Below are 17,935 nucleotides of genomic sequence, written 5' to 3'. Positions count from 1 at the left end.
TCGCAGCAGCGAATTTACCGGTCTTCCGTCTGGCGTTACATAACCTCGATGGTGCTTATGGCAGCCTTAGCTGCTGTGACGCATATAGTAGCCTTAGCGGCGTGCTCTGATGTATACTCCCGAGCTTCGCAGCTGCGAATTTACCTGTCTTCCGGCTGGCGTTACATAACCTCGATGGCGCTTATGGCAGCCTTAGCTGCTGCGACGCCTATAGTAGCCTTTGCAGCGTGCTCTGATATATACTCCCGAATTTCGGAGCTGCGAATTTACCTGTCTTCCGGCTGGCATTACATAACCTCGATGGCGCTTATGGCAGCCTCAGCGGCTGCGACGCCTATAGTAGCCTTTGCGGCGTGCTCTGATATATACTCCCGAACTTTGGAGCTGCGAATTTACCTGTCTTCCGTCTGGCGTTACATAACCTCGATGGTGCTTATGGCGGCCTTTGCAGCTGCGACGCATATAGTAGCCTTTGCGGCGTGCTCTGATATATACTCCCGAACTTCGGAGCTGCGAATTTACCTGTCTTCCGTCTGGCATTACATAACCTCGATGGTGCTTATGGCAGCCTTTGCAGCTGCGACTCATATAGTAGCCTTAGCGTCGTGCTCTGATGTATACTTCCGAACTTCGCAGCAGCGAATTTACCGGTCTTCCGTCTGGCGTTACATAACCTCGATGGTGCTTATGGCAGCCTTAGCTGCTGCGACGCCTATAGTAGCCTTAGCGGCGTGCTCTGATGTATACTCCCGAACTTCGCAGCTACGAATTTACCTGTCTTCCGGCTTGCGTTACATAACCTCGATGGTGCTTATGGCAGCCTTTGCAGCTGCGACGCATATAGTAGCCTTAGCGTCGTGCTCTGATATATACTTCTGAACTTCGCAGCAGCGAATATACCTGTCTTCCGTCTGGCGTTACATAACCTCGATGGTGCTTATGGCAGCCCTTGCAGCTGCGACGCATATAGTAGCCTTAGCGTCGTGCTCTGATATATACTTCTGAACTTCGCAGCAGCGAATATACCTGTCTTCCGTCTGGCGTTACATAACCTCGATGGTGCTTATGGCAGCCTTAGCGGCTGCGACGCATATAGTAGCATTAGCGTCGTGCTCTGATATATACTTCCGAACTTCGCAGCAGCGAATTTACCGGTCTTCCGTCTGGCGTTACATAACCTCGATGGTGCTTATGGCAGCCTTAGCTGCTGTGACGCATATAGTAGCCTTAGCGGCGTGCTCTGATGTATACTCCCGAACTTCGCAGCTGCGAATTTACCTGTCTTCCGGCTGGCGTTACATAACCTCGATGGCGCTTATGGCAGCCTTAGCGGCTGCGACGCATATTGTAGCCTTAGCGGCGTGCTCTGATGTATACTTCCGAACTTCGGAGCTGCGAATTTACCTGTCTTCAGGCTGCCGTTACATAACCTCGATGGCGCTTATGGCAGCCTTAGCTGCTGTGACGCATATAGTAGCCTTAGCGGCGTGCTCTGATGTATACTCCCGAACTTCGCAGCTGCGAATTTACCTGTCTTCCGGCTGGCGTTACATAACCTCGATGGTGCTTATGGCAGCCTTTGCAGCAGCGACGCATATAGTAGCCTTAGCGTCGTGCTCTGATATATACTTCCGAACTTCGCAGCAGCGAATTTACCTGTCTTCCGTCTGGCGTTACATAACCTCGATGGTGCTTATGGCAGCCTTTGCAGCTGCGACGCATATAGTAGCCTTAGCGTCGTGCTCTGATATATACTTCCGAACTTCGCAGCAGCGAATATACCTGTCTTCCGTCAGGCATTACATAACCTCGATGGCGTTTATGGCAGCCTTTGCAGCTGCGACGCATATAGTAGCCTTAGCGGAGTGCTCTGATATATACTTCCGAACTTCGCAGCAGCGAATATACCTGTCTTCCGTCAGGCATTACATAACCTCGATGGTGCTTATGGCAGCCTTTGCAGCTGCGACGCATATAGTAGCCTTAGCGTCGTGCTCTGATATATACTTCTGAACTTCGCAGCGGCGAATATACCTGTCTTCCATCTGGCGTTACATAACCTCGATGGTGCTTATGGCAGCCTTTGCAGCTGCGACTCATATAGTAGCCTTAGCGTCGTGCTCTGATATATACTTCCGAACTTCGCAGCAGCGAATTTACCGGTTTTCCGTCTGGCGTTACATAACCTCGATGGTGCTTATGGCAGCCTTAGCTGCTGTGACGCATATAGTAGCCTTAGCGGCGTGCTCTGATGTATACTCCCGAACTTCGCAGCTGCGAATTTGCCTGTCTTCCGGCTGGCGTTATATAACCTCGATGGTGCTTATGGCAGCCTTTGCAGCTGCGACGTATATAGTAGCCTTAGCGTCGTGCTCTGATATATACTTCCGAGCTTCGCAGCAGCGAATTTACCTCTCTTCCGTCTGGCGTTACATAACCTCGATGGCGCTTATGGCAGCCTTAGCGGCTGCGACGCATATAGTAGCATCAGCGTCGTGCTCTGATATATACTCCCGAACTTCGGAGCTGCGAATTTCCCTGTCTTCCGTCTGGCGTTACATAACCTCGATGGTGCTTATGACAGCCTTTGCAGCTGCGACGCATATAGTAGCCTTAGCGGCGTGCTCTGATGTATACTCCCGAACTTCGCAGCTGCGAATTTACCTGTCTTCCGGCTGGCGTTACATAACCTCGATGGCGCTTATGGCAGCCTTAGCTGCTGCGACGCCTATAGTAGCCTTAGCGTCGTGCTCTTTTATATACTTCCGAACTTCGCAACAGCGAATATACCTGTCTTCCGTCAGGCATTACATAACCTCGATAGTGCTTATGGCAGCCTTTGCAGCTGCGACTCATATAGTAGCCTTAGCGTCGTGCTCTGATATATACTTCCGAACTTCGCAGCAGCGAATTTACCGGTCTTCCGTCTGGCGTTACATAACCTCGATGGTGCTCATGGCAGCCTTAGCTGCTGTGACGCATATAGTAGCCTTAGCGGCGTGCTCTGATGTATACTCCCGAGCTTCGCAGCTGCGAATTTACCTGTCTTCCGGCTGGCGTTACATAACCTCGATGGCGCTTATGGCAGCCTTAGCTGCTGCGACGCCTATAGTAGCCTTTGCAGCGTGCTCTGATATATACTCCCGAATTTCGGAGCTGCGAATTTACCTGTCTTCCGGCTGGCATTACATAACCTCGATGGCGCTTATGGCAGCCTCAGCGGCTGCGACGCCTATAGTAGCCTTTGCGGCGTGCTCTGATATATACTCCCGAACTTCGGAGCTGCGAATTTACCTGTCTTCCGGCTGGCATTACATAACCTCGATGGCGCTTATGGCAGCCTCAGCGGCTGCGACGCCTATAGTAGCCTTTGCGGCGTGCTCTGATATATACTCCCGAACTTCGGAGCTGCGAATTTACCTGTCTTCCGTCTGGCGTTACATAACCTCGATAGTGCTTATGGCAGCCTTTGCAGCTGCGACTCATATAGTAGCCTTAGCGTCGTGCTCTGATATATACTTCCGAACTTCGCAGCAGCGAATTTACCGGTCTTCCGTCTGGCGTTACATAACCTCGATGGTGCTTATGGCAGCCTTAGCTGCTGTGACGCATATAGTAGCCTTAGCGGCGTGCTCTGATGTATACTCCCGAGCTTCGCAGCTGCGAATTTACCTGTCTTCCGGCTGGCGTTACATAACCTCGATGGCGCTTATGGCAGCCTTAGCTGCTGCGACGCCTATAGTAGCCTTTGCAGCGTGCTCTGATATATACTCCCGAATTTCGGAGCTGCGAATTTACCTGTCTTTCGGCTGGCATTACATAACCTCGATGGCGCTTATGGCAGCCTCAGCGGCTGCGACGCCTATAGTAGCCTTTGCGGCGTGCTCTGATATATACTCCCGAACTTTGGAGCTGCGAATTTACCTGTCTTCCGTCTGGCGTTACATAACCTCGATGGTGCTTATGGCGGCCTTTGCAGCTGCGACGCATATAGTAGCCTTTGCGGCGTGCTCTGATATATACTCCCGAACTTCGGAGCTGCGAATTTACCTGTCTTCCGTCTGGCATTACATAACCTCGATGGTGCTTATGGCAGCCTTTGCAGCTGCGACTCATATAGTAGCCTTAGCGTCGTGCTCTGATGTATACTTCCGAACTTCGCAGCAGCGAATTTACCGGTCTTCCGTCTGGCGTTACATAACCTCGATGGTGCTTATGGCAGCCTTAGCTGCTGCGACGCCTATAGTAGCCTTAGCGGCGTGCTCTGATGTATACTCCCGAACTTCGCAGCTACGAATTTACCTGTCTTCCGGCTTGCGTTACATAACCTCGATGGTGCTTATGGCAGCCTTTGCAGCTGCGACGCATATAGTAGCCTTAGCGTCGTGCTCTGATATATACTTCTGAACTTCGCAGCAGCGAATATACCTGTCTTCCGTCTGGCGTTACATAACCTCGATGGTGCTTATGGCAGCCCTTGCAGCTGCGACGCATATAGTAGCCTTAGCGTCGTGCTCTGATATATACTTCTGAACTTCGCAGCAGCGAATATACCTGTCTTCCGTCTGGCGTTACATAACCTCGATGGTGCTTATGGCAGCCTTCGCAGCTGCGACGCATATAGTAGCCTTAGCGTCGTGCTCTTTTATATACTTCCGAACTTCGCAACAGCGAATATACCTGTCTTCCGTCTGGCGTTACATAACCTCGATGGTGCTTATGGCAGCCTTTGCAGCTGCGACGCATATAGTAGCCTTAGCGTCGTGCTCTGATATATACTTCCGAGCTTCGCAGCAGCGAATTTACCTCTCTTCCGTCTGGCGTTACATAACCTCGATGGCGCTTATGGCAGCCTTAGCGGCTGCGACGCATATAGTAGCATCAGCGTCGTGCTCTGATATATACTTCCGAACTTCGCAGCAGCGAATTTACCGGTCTTCCGTCTGGCGTTACATAACCTCGATGGTGCTTATGGCAGCCTTAGCTGCTGTGACGCATATAGTAGCCTTAGCGGCGTGCTCTGATGTATACTCCCGAACTTCGCAGCTGCGAATTTACCTGTCTTCCGGCTGGCGTTACATAACCTCGATGGTGCTTATGGCAGCCTTTGCAGCTGCGACGCATATAGTAGCCTTAGCGTCGTGCTCTGATATATACTTCCGAACTTCGCAGCAGCGAATTTACCTGTCTTCCGTCTGGCGTTACATAACCTCGATGGTGCTTATGGCAGCCTTTGCAGCTGCGACGCATATAGTAGCCTTAGCGTCGTGCTCTGATATATACTTCCGAACTTCGCAGCAGCGAATATACCTGTCTTCCGTCAGGCATTACATAACCTCGATGGCGCATATGGCAGCCTTAGCTGCTGCGACGCATATAGTAGCCTTAGCGGCGTGCTCTGATGTATACTCCCGAACTTCGCAGCTGCGAATTTACCTGTCTTCCTTCTGGCGTTACATAACCTCGATGGCGCTTATGGCAGCCTTAGCGGCTGCGACGCATATTGTAGCCTTAGCGGCGTGCTCTGATCTATACTTCCGAACTTCGGAGCTGCGAATTTACCTGTCTTCCGGCTGGCGTTACATAACCTCGATGGCGCTTATGGCAGCCTTTGCAGCTGCGACGCATATAGTAGCCTTAGCGGAGTGCTCTGATATATACTTCCGAACTTCGCAGCAGCGAATATACCTGTCTTCCGTCAGGCATTACATAACCTCGATGGCGCTTATGGCAGCCTTAGCTGCTGCGACGCATATAGTAGCCTTAGCGGCGTGCTCTGATATATACTTCCGAACTTCGCAGCAGCGAATATACCTGTCTTCCGTCAGGCATTACATAACCTCGATGGTGCTTATGGCAGCCTTTGCAGCTGCGACGCATATAGTAGCCTTAGCGTCATGCTCTGATGTATACTCCCGAACTTCGCAGCAGCGAATATACCTGTCTTCCGTCAGGCATTACATAACCTCGATGGCGCTTATGGCAGCCTTAGCTGCTGCGACGCATATAGTAGCCTTAGCGGCGTGCTCTGATATATACTTCCGAACTTCGCAGCAGCGAATATACCTGTCTTCAGGCTGCCGTTACATAACCTCGATGGCGCTTATGGCAGCCTTAGCTGCTGTGACGCATATAGTAGCCTTAGCGGCGTGCTCTGATGTATACTCCCGAACTTCGCAGCTGCGAATTTACCTGTCTTCCGGCTGGCGTTACATAACCTCGATGGTGCTTATGGCAGCCTTTGCAGCAGCGACGCATATAGTAGCCTTAGCGTCGTGCTCTGATATATACTTCCGAACTTCGCAGCAGCGAATTTACCTGTCTTCCGTCTGGCGTTACATAACCTCGATGGTGCTTATGGCAGCCTTTGCAGCTGCGACGCATATAGTAGCCTTAGCGTCGTGCTCTGATATATACTTCCGAACTTCGCAGCAGCGAATATACCTGTCTTCCGTCAGGCATTACATAACCTCGATGGCGTTTATGGCAGCCTTTGCAGCTGCGACGCATATAGTAGCCTTAGCGGAGTGCTCTGATATATACTTCCGAACTTCGCAGCAGCGAATATACCTGTCTTCCGTCAGGCATTACATAACCTCGATGGTGCTTATGGCAGCCTTTGCAGCTGCGACGCATATAGTAGCCTTAGCGTCGTGCTCTGATATATACTTCTGAACTTCGCAGCGGCGAATATACCTGTCTTCCATCTGGCGTTACATAACCTCGATGGTGCTTATGGCAGCCTTTGCAGCTGCGACTCATATAGTAGCCTTAGCGTCGTGCTCTGATATATACTTCCCAACTTCGCAGCAGCGAATTTACCGGTTTTCCGTCTGGCGTTACATAACCTCGATGGTGCTTATGGCAGCCTTAGCTGCTGTGACGCATATAGTAGCCTTAGCGGCGTGCTCTGATGTATACTCCCGAACTTCGCAGCTGCGAATTTGCCTGTCTTCCGGCTGGCGTTATATAACCTCGATGGTGCTTATGGCAGCCTTTGCAGCTGCGACGTATATAGTAGCCTTAGCGTCGTGCTCTGATATATACTTCCGAGCTTCGCAGCAGCGAATTTACCTCTCTTCCGTCTGGCGTTACATAACCTCGATGGCGCTTATGGCAGCCTTAGCGGCTGCGACGCATATCGTAGCATCAGCGTCGTGCTCTGATATATACTCCCGAACTTCGGAGCTGCGAATTTCCCTGTCTTCCGTCTGGCGTTACATAACCTCGATGGTGCTTATGACAGCCTTTGCAGCTGCGACGCATATAGTAGCCTTAGCGGCGTGCTCTGATGTATACTCCCGAACTTCGCAGCTGCGAATTTACCTGTCTTCCGGCTGGCGTTACATAACCTCGATGGCGCTTATGGCAGCCTTAGCTGCTGCGACGCCTATAGTAGCCTTAGCGTCGTGCTCTTTTATATACTTCCGAACTTCGCAACAGCGAATATACCTGTCTTCCGTCAGGCATTACATAACCTCGATAGTGCTTATGGCAGCCTTTGCAGCTGCGACTCATATAGTAGCCTTAGCGTCGTGCTCTGATATATACTTCCGAACTTCGCAGCAGCGAATTTACCGGTCTTCCGTCTGGCGTTACATAACCTCGATGGTGCTCATGGCAGCCTTAGCTGCTGTGACGCATATAGTAGCCTTAGCGGCGTGCTCTGATGTATACTCCCGAGCTTCGCAGCTGCGAATTTACCTGTCTTCCGGCTGGCGTTACATAACCTCGATGGCGCTTATGGCAGCCTTAGCTGCTGCGACGCCTATAGTAGCCTTTGCAGCGTGCTCTGATATATACTCCCGAATTTCGGAGCTGCGAATTTACCTGTCTTCCGGCTGGCATTACATAACCTCGATGGCGCTTATGGCAGCCTCAGCGGCTGCGACGCCTATAGTAGCCTTTGCGGCGTGCTCTGATATATACTCCCGAACTTCGGAGCTGCGAATTTACCTGTCTTCCGGCTGGCATTACATAACCTCGATGGCGCTTATGGCAGCCTCAGCGGCTGCGACGCCTATAGTAGCCTTTGCGGCGTGCTCTGATATATACTCCCGAACTTCGGAGCTGCGAATTTACCTGTCTTCCGTCTGGCGTTACATAACCTCGATAGTGCTTATGGCAGCCTTTGCAGCTGCGACTCATATAGTAGCCTTAGCGTCGTGCTCTGATATATACTTCCGAACTTCGGAGCTGCGAATTTACCTGTCTTCCGTCTGGCATTACATAACCTCGATGGTGCTTATGGCAGCCTTTGCAGCTGCGACTCATATAGTAGCCTTAGCGTCGTGCTCTGATATATACTTCCGAACTTCGCAGCAGCGAATTTACCGGTCTTCCGTCTGGCGTTACATAACCTCGATGGTGCTTATGGCAGCCTTTGCAGCTGCGACGCATATAGTAGCCTTAGCGTCGTGCTCTGATGTATACTTCCGAACTTCGCAGCAGCGAATTTACCGGTCTTCCGTCTGGCGTTACATAACCTCGATGGTGCTTATGACAGCCTTAGCTGCTGCGACGCCTATAGTAGCCTTAGCGGCGTGCTCTGATGTATACTCCCGAACTTCGCAGCTACGAATTTACCTGTCTTCCGGCTTGCGTTACATAACCTCGATGGTGCTTATGGCAGCCTTTGCAGCTGCGACGCATATAGTAGCCTTAGCGTCGTGCTCTGATATATACTTCTGAACTTCGCAGCAGCGAATATACCTGTCTTCCGTCTGGCGTTACATAACCTCGATGGTGCTTATGGCAGCCCTTGCAGCTGCGACGCATATAGTAGCCTTAGCGTCGTGCTCTGATATATACTTCTGAACTTCGCAGCAGCGAATATACCTGTCTTCCGTCTGGCGTTACATAACCTCGATGGTGCTTATGGCAGCCTTCGCAGCTGCGACGCATATAGTAGCCTTAGCGTCGTGCTCTTTTATATACTTCCGAACTTCGCAACAGCGAATATACCTGTCTTCCGTCTGGCGTTAGATAACCTCGATGGTGCTTATGGCAGCCTTTGCAGCTGCGACGCATATAGTAGCCTTAGCGTCGTGCTCTGATATATACTTCCGAGCTTCGCAGCAGCGAATTTACCTCTCTTCCGTCTGGCGTTACATAACCTCGATGGCGCTTATGGCAGCCTTAGCGGCTGCGACGCATATAGTAGCATCAGCGTCGTGCTCTGATATATACTTCCGAACTTCGCAGCAGCGAATTTACCGGTCTTCCGTCTGGCGTTACATAACCTCGATGGTGCTTATGGCAGCCTTAGCTGCTGTGACGCATATAGTAGCCTTAGCGGCGTGCTCTGATGTATACTCCCGAACTTCGCAGCTGCGAATTTACCTGTCTTCCGGCTGGCGTTACATAACCTCGATGGTGCTTATGGCAGCCTTTGCAGCTGCGACGCAAAGGCTGCCATAAGTATATATCAGAGCGTCGCAAAGTATCGTGACGCAAAGTATATATCAGAGCGTCGTGCTCTGATATATACTTCCGAACTTCGCAGCAGCGAATTTACCTGTCTTCCGTCTGGCGTTACATAACCTCGATGGTGCTTATGGCAGCCTTTGCAGCTGCGACGCATATAGTAGCCTTAGCGTCGTGCTCTGATATATACTTCCGAACTTCGCAGCAGCGAATATACCTGTCTTCCGTCAGGCATTACATAACCTCGATGGCGCATATGGCAGCCTTAGCTGCTGCGACGCATATAGTAGCCTTAGCGGCGTGCTCTGATGTATACTCCCGAACTTCGCAGCTGCGAATTTACCTGTCTTCCTTCTGGCGTTACATAACCTCGATGGCGCTTATGGCAGCCTTAGCGGCTGCGACGCATATTGTAGCCTTAGCGGCGTGCTCTGATCTATACTTCCGAACTTCGGAGCTGCGAATTTACCTGTCTTCCGGCTGGCGTTACATAACCTCGATGGCGCTTATGGCAGCCTTTGCAGCTGCGACGCATATAGTAGCCTTAGCGGAGTGCTCTGATATATACTTCCGAACTTCGCAGCAGCGAATATACCTGTCTTCCGTCAGGCATTACATAACCTCGATGGCGCTTATGGCAGCCTTAGCTGCTGCGACGCATATAGTAGCCTTAGCGGCGTGCTCTGATATATACTTCCGAACTTCGCAGCAGCGAATATACCTGTCTTCCGTCAGGCATTACATAACCTCGATGGTGCTTATGGCAGCCTTTGCAGCTGCGACGCATATAGTAGCCTTAGCGTCATGCTCTGATGTATACTCCCGAACTTCGCAGCTGCGAATTTACCTGTCTTCCGGCTGGCGTTACATAACCTCGATGGCGCTTATGGCAGCCTTAGCGGCTGCGACGCATATTGTAGCCTTAGCGGCGTGCTCTGATGTATACTTCCGAACTTCGGAGCGGCGAATTTACCTGTCTTCCGGCTGGCGTTACATAACCTCGATGGCGCTTATGGCAGCCTTAGCGGCTGCGACGCATATAGTAGCATTAGCGTCGTGCTCTGATATATACTTCCGAACTTCGCAGCAGCGAATTTACCGGTCTTCCGTCTGGCGTTACATAACCTCGATGGTGCTTATGGCAGCCTTAGCTGCTGTGACGCATATAGTAGCCATAGCGGCGTGCTCTGATGTATACTCCCGAACTTCGCAGCTGCGAATTTACCTGTCTTCCGGCTGGCGTTACATAACCTCGATGGCGCTTATGGCAGCCTTAGCGGCTGCGACGCATATTGTAGCCTTAGCGGCGTGCTCTGATGTATACTTCCGAACTTCGGAGCTGCGAATTTACCTGTCTTCAGGCTGCCGTTACATAACCTCGATGGCGCTTATGGCAGCCTTAGCTGCTGTGACGCATATAGTAGCCTTAGCGGCGTGCTCTGATGTATACTCCCGAACTTCGCAGCTGCGAATTTACCTGTCTTCCGGCTGGCGTTACATAACCTCGATGGTGCTTATGGCAGCCTTTGCAGCAGCGACGCATATAGTAGCCTTAGCGTCGTGCTCTGATATATACTTCCGAACTTCGCAGCAGCGAATTTACCTGTCTTCCGTCTGGCGTTACATAACCTCGATGGTGCTTATGGCAGCCTTTGCAGCTGCGACGCATATAGTAGCCTTAGCGTCGTGCTCTGATATATACTTCCGAACTTCGCAGCAGCGAATATACCTGTCTTCCGTCAGGCATTACATAACCTCGATGGCGTTTATGGCAGCCTTTGCAGCTGCGACGCATATAGTAGCCTTAGCGGAGTGCTCTGATATATACTTCCGAACTTCGCAGCAGCGAATATACCTGTCTTCCGTCAGGCATTACATAACCTCGATGGTGCTTATGGCAGCCTTTGCAGCTGCGACGCATATAGTAGCCTTAGCGTCGTGCTCTGATATATACTTCTGAACTTCGCAGCGGCGAATATACCTGTCTTCCATCTGGCGTTACATAACCTCGATGGTGCTTATGGCAGCCTTTGCAGCTGCGACTCATATAGTAGCCTTAGCGTCGTGCTCTGATATATACTTCCGAACTTCGCAGCAGCGAATTTACCGGTTTTCCGTCTGGCGTTACATAACCTCGATGGTGCTTATGGCAGCCTTAGCTGCTGTGACGCATATAGTAGCCTTAGCGGCGTGCTCTGATGTATACTCCCGAACTTCGCAGCTGCGAATTTGCCTGTCTTCCGGCTGGCGTTATATAACCTCGATGGTGCTTATGGCAGCCTTTGCAGCTGCGACGTATATAGTAGCCTTAGCGTCGTGCTCTGATATATACTTCCGAGCTTCGCAGCAGCGAATTTACCTCTCTTCCGTCTGGCGTTACATAACCTCGATGGCGCTTATGGCAGCCTTAGCGGCTGCGACGCATATAGTAGCATCAGCGTCGTGCTCTGATATATACTCCCGAACTTCGGAGCTGCGAATTTCCCTGTCTTCCGTCTGGCGTTACATAACCTCGATGGTGCTTATGACAGCCTTTGCAGCTGCGACGCATATAGTAGCCTTAGCGGCGTGCTCTGATGTATACTCCCGAACTTCGCAGCTGCGAATTTACCTGTCTTCCGGCTGGCGTTACATAACCTCGATGGCGCTTATGGCAGCCTTAGCTGCTGCGACGCCTATAGTAGCCTTTGCAGCGTGCTCTGATATATACTCCCGAACTTCGGAGCTGCGAATTTACCTGTCTTCCGGCTGGCATTACATAACCTCGATGGCGCTTATGGCAGCCTCAGCGGCTGCGACGCCTATAGTAGCCTTTGCGGCGTGCTCTGATATATACTCCCGGAATTCGGAGCAGCGAATTTACCTGTCTTCCGTCTGGCGTTACATAACCTCGATGGTGCTTATGGCAGCCTTTGCAGCTGCGACTCATATAGTAGCCTTAGCGTCGTGCTCTGATATATACTTCCGAACTTCGCAGCAGCGAATTTACCGGTCTTCCGTCTGGCGTTACATAACCTCGATGGTGCTTATGGCAGCCTTAGCTGCTGTGACGCATATAGTAGCCTTAGCGGCGTGCTCTGATGTATACTCCCGAACTTCGCAGCTGCGAATTTACCTGTCTTCCGGCTGGCGTTACATAACCTCGATGGCGCTTATGGCAGCCTTAGCGGCTGCGACGCTTATTGTAGCCTTAGCGGCGTGCTCTGATGTATACTTCCGAACTTCGGAGCTGCGAATTTACCTGTCTTCAGGCTGCCGTTACATAACCTCGATGGCGCTTATGGCAGCCTTAGCTGCTGTGACGCATATAGTAGCCTTAGCGGCGTGCTCTGATGTATACTCCCGAACTTCGCAGCTGCGAATTTACCTGTCTTCCGGCTGGCGTTACATAACCTCGATGGTGCTTATGGCAGCCTTTGCAGCTGCGACGCATATAGTAGCCTTAGCGTCGTGCTCTGATATATACTTCCGAACTTCGCAGCAGCGAATTTACCTGTCTTCCGTCTGGCGTTACATAACCTCGATGGTGCTTATGGCAGCCTTTGCAGCTGCGACGCATATAGTAGCCTTAGCGTCGTGCTCTGATATATACTTCCGAACTTCGCAGCAGCGAATATACCGGTTTTCCGTCTGGCGTTACATAACCTCGATGGTGCTTATGGCAGCCTTAGCTGCTGTGACGCATATAGTAGCCTTAGCGGCGTGCTCTGATGTATACTCCCGAACTTCGCAGCTGCGAATTTGCCTGTCTTCCGGCTGGCGTTATATAACCTCGATGGTGCTTATGGCAGCCTTTGCAGCTGCGACGTATATAGTAGCCTTAGCGTCGTGCTCTGATATATACTTCCGAGCTTCGCAGCAGCGAATTTACCTCTCTTCCGTCTGGCGTTACATAACCTCGATGGCGCTTAGGGCAGCCTTAGCGGCTGCGACGCATATAGTAGCATCAGCGTCGTGCTCTGATATATACTCCCGAACTTCGGAGCTGCGAATTTCCCTGTCTTCCGTCTGGCGTTACATAACCTCGATGGTGCTTATGACAGCCTTTGCAGCTGCGACGCATATAGTAGCCTTAGCGGCGTGCTCTGATGTATACTCCCGAACTTCGCAGCTGCGAATTTACCTGTCTTCCGGCTGGCGTTACATAACCTCGATGGCGCTTATGGCAGCCTTAGCTGCTGCGACGCCTATAGTAGCCTTTGCAGCGTGCTCTGATATATACTCCCGAACTTCGGAGCTGCGAATTTACCTGTCTTCCGGCTGGCATTACATAACCTCGATGGCGCTTATGGCAGCCTCAGCGGCTGCGACGCCTATAGTAGCCTTTGCGGCGTGCTCTGATATATACTCCCGGAATTCGGAGCAGCGAATTTACCTGTCTTCCGTCTGGCGTTACATAACCTCGATGGTGCTTATGGCAGCCTTTGCAGCTGCGACTCATATAGTAGCCTTAGCGTCGTGCTCTGATATATACTTCCGAACTTCGCAGCAGCGAATTTACCGGTCTTCCGTCTGGCGTTACATAACCTCGATGGTGCTTATGGCAGCCTTAGCTGCTGTGACGCATATAGTAGCCTTAGCGGCGTGCTCTGATGTATACTCCCGAACTTCGCAGCTGCGAATTTACCTGTCTTCCGGCTGGCGTTACATAACCTCGATGGCGCTTATGGCAGCCTTAGCGGCTGCGACGCTTATTGTAGCCTTAGCGGCGTGCTCTGATGTATACTTCCGAACTTCGGAGCTGCGAATTTACCTGTCTTCAGGCTGCCGTTACATAACCTCGATGGCGCTTATGGCAGCCTTAGCTGCTGTGACGCATATAGTAGCCTTAGCGGCGTGCTCTGATGTATACTCCCGAACTTCGCAGCTGCGAATTTACCTGTCTTCCGGCTGGCGTTACATAACCTCGATGGTGCTTATGGCAGCCTTTGCAGCTGCGACGCATATAGTAGCCTTAGCGTCGTGCTCTGATATATACTTCCGAACTTCGCAGCAGCGAATTTACCTGTCTTCCGTCTGGCGTTACATAACCTCGATGGTGCTTATGGCAGCCTTTGCAGCTGCGACGCATATAGTAGCCTTAGCGTCGTGCTCTGATATATACTTCCGAACTTCGCAGCAGCGAATATACCTGTCTTCCGTCAGGCATTACATAACCTCGATGGCGCTTATGGCAGCCTTTGCAGCTGCGACGCATATAGTAGCCTTAGCGGAGTGCTCTGATATATACTTCCGAACTTCGCAGCAGCGAATATACCTGTCTTCCGTCAGGCATTACATAACCTCGATGGTGCTTATGGCAGCCTTTGCAGCTGCGACGCATATAGTAGCCTTAGCGTCGTGCTCTGATATATACTTCTGAACTTCGCAGCAGCGAATATACCTGTCTTCCGTCTGGCGTTACATAACCTCGATGGTGCTTATGGCAGCCTTTGCAGCTGCGACGCATATAGTAGCCTTAGCGTCGTGCTCTTTTATATACTTCCGAACTTCGCAACAGCGAATATACCTGTCTTTCGTCAGGCATTACATATCCTCGATGGCGCTTATGGCAGCCTTAGCTGCTGCGACGCATATAGTAGCCTTAGCGGCGTGCTCTGATGTATACTCCCGAACTTCGCAGCTGCGAATTTAACTGTCTTCCGGCTGGCGTTACATAACCTCGATGGCGCTTATGGCAGCCTTAGCGGCTGCGACGCCTATAGTAGCCTTTGCGGCGTGCTCTGATATATACTCCCGAACTTCGGAGCTGCGAATTTACCTGTCTTCCGGCTGGCATTACATAACCTCGATGGCGCTTATGGCAGCCTCAGCGGCTGCGACGCCTACAGTAGCCTTTGCGGCGTGCTCTGATATATACTCCCGAACTTCGGAGCTGCGAATTTACCTGTCTTCCGTCTGGCGTTACATAACCTCGATGGTGCTTATGACAGCCTTTGCAGCTGCGACGCATATAGTAGCCTTAGCGTCGTGCTCTGATATATACTTCCGAACTTCGCAGCAGCGAATTTACCGGTCTTCCGTCTGGCGTTACATAACCTCGATGGTGCTTATGGCAGCCTTAGCTGCTGTGACGCATATAGTAGCCTTAGCGGCGTGCTCTGATGTATACTCCCGAACTTCGCAGCTGCGAATTTACCTGTCTTCCGGCTGGCGTTACATAACCTCGATGGCGCTTATGACAGCCTTAGCTGCTGCGACGCCTATAGTAGCCTTTGCAGCGTGCTCTGATATATACTCCCGAACTTCGGAGCTGCGAATTTACCTGTCTTCCGGCTGGCATTACATAACCTCGATGGCGCTTATGGCAGCCTCAGCGGCTGCGACGCCTATAGTAGCCTTTGCGGCGTGCTCTTATATATACTCCCGGACTTCGGAGCTGCGAATTTACCTGTCTTCCGTCTGGCGTTACATAACCTCGATGGTACTTATGGCAGCCTTTGCAGCTGCGACGCATATAGTAGCCTTAGCGTCGTGCTCTGATATATACTTCCGAACTTCGCAGCAGCGAATATACCTGTCTTCCGTCAGGCATTACATAACCTCGATGGCGTTTATGGCAGCCTTTGCAGCTGCGACGCATATAGTAGCCTTAGCGGAGTGCTCTGATATATACTTCCGAACTTCGCAGCAGCGAATATACCTGTCTTCCGTCAGGCATTACATAACCTCGATGGTGCTTATGGCAGCCTTTGCAGCTGCGACGCATATAGTAGCCTTAGCGTCGTGCTCTGATATATACTTCTGAACTTCGCAGCGGCGAATATACCTGTCTTCCATCTGGCGTTACATAACCTCGATGGTGCTTATGGCAGCCTTTGCAGCTGCGACTCATATAGTAGCCTTAGCGTCGTGCTCTGATATATACTTCCGAACTTCGCAGCAGCGAATTTACCGGTTTTCCGTCTGGCGTTACATAACCTCGATGGTGCTTATGGCAGCCTTAGCTGCTGTGACGCATATAGTAGCCTTAGCGGCGTGCTCTGATGTATACTCCCGAACTTCGCAGCTGCGAATTTGCCTGTCTTCCGGCTGGCGTTATATAACCTCGATGGTGCTTATGGCAGCCTTTGCAGCTGCGACGTATATAGTAGCCTTAGCGTCGTGCTCTGATATATACTTCCGAGCTTCGCAGCAGCGAATTTACCTCTCTTCCGTCTGGCGTTACATAACCTCGATGGCGCTTATGGCAGCCTTAGCGGCTGCGACGCATATAGTAGCATCAGCGTCGTGCTCTGATATATACTCCCGAACTTCGGAGCTGCGAATTTCCCTGTCTTCCGTCTGGCGTTACATAACCTCGATGGTGCTTATGACAGCCTTTGCAGCTGCGACGCATATAGTAGCCTTAGCGGCGTGCTCTGATGTATACTCCCGAACTTCGCAGCTGCGAATTTACCTGTCTTCCGGCTGGCGTTACATAACCTCGATGGCGCTTATGGCAGCCTTAGCTGCTGCGACGCCTATAGTAGCCTTAGCGTCGTGCTCTTTTATATACTTCCGAACTTCGCAACAGCGAATATACCTGTCTTCCGTCAGGCATTACATAACCTCGATAGTGCTTATGGCAGCCTTTGCAGCTGCGACTCATATAGTAGCCTTAGCGTCGTGCTCTGATATATACTTCCGAACTTCGCAGCAGCGAATTTACCGGTCTTCCGTCTGGCGTTACATAACCTCGATGGTGCTCATGGCAGCCTTAGCTGCTGTGACGCATATAGTAGCCTTAGCGGCGTGCTCTGATGTATACTCCCGAGCTTCGCAGCTGCGAATTTACCTGTCTTCCGGCTGGCGTTACATAACCTCGATGGCGCTTATGGCAGCCTTAGCTGCTGCGACGCCTATAGTAGCCTTTGCAGCGTGCTCTGATATATACTCCCGAATTTCGGAGCTGCGAATTTACCTGTCTTCCGGCTGGCATTACATAACCTCGATGGCGCTTATGGCAGCCTCAGCGGCTGCGACGCCTATAGTAGCCTTTGCGGCGTGCTCTGATATATACTCCCGAACTTCGGAGCTGCGAATTTACCTGTCTTCCGGCTGGCATTACATAACCTCGATGGCGCTTATGGCAGCCTCAGCGGCTGCGACGCCTATAGTAGCCTTTGCGGCGTGCTCTGATATATACTCCCGAACTTCGGAGCTGCGAATTTACCTGTCTTCCGTCTGGCGTTACATAACCTCGATAGTGCTTATGGCAGCCTTTGCAGCTGCGACTCATATAGTAGCCTTAGCGTCGTGCTCTGATATATACTTCCGAACTTCGCAGCAGCGAATTTACCGGTCTTCCGTCTGGCGTTACATAACCTCGATGGTGCTTATGGCAGCCTTAGCTGCTGTGACGCATATAGTAGCCTTAGCGGCGTGCTCTGATGTATACTCCCGAGCTTCGCAGCTGCGAATTTACCTGTCTTCCGGCTGGCGTTACATAACCTCGATGGCGCTTATGGCAGCCTTAGCTGCTGCGACGCCTATAGTAGCCTTTGCAGCGTGCTCTGATATATACTCC

The sequence above is a fragment of the Amblyomma maculatum genome, unplaced genomic scaffold, assembly GCF_055883805.1.
Source record: "Amblyomma maculatum isolate TAMU_Amacu unplaced genomic scaffold, ASM5588380v1 scaffold_47, whole genome shotgun sequence".
NCBI classification, from domain to species: Eukaryota; Metazoa; Arthropoda; class Arachnida; order Ixodida; family Ixodidae; genus Amblyomma; species Amblyomma maculatum.
Note: the sequence above shows the minus strand (reverse complement) of the source record.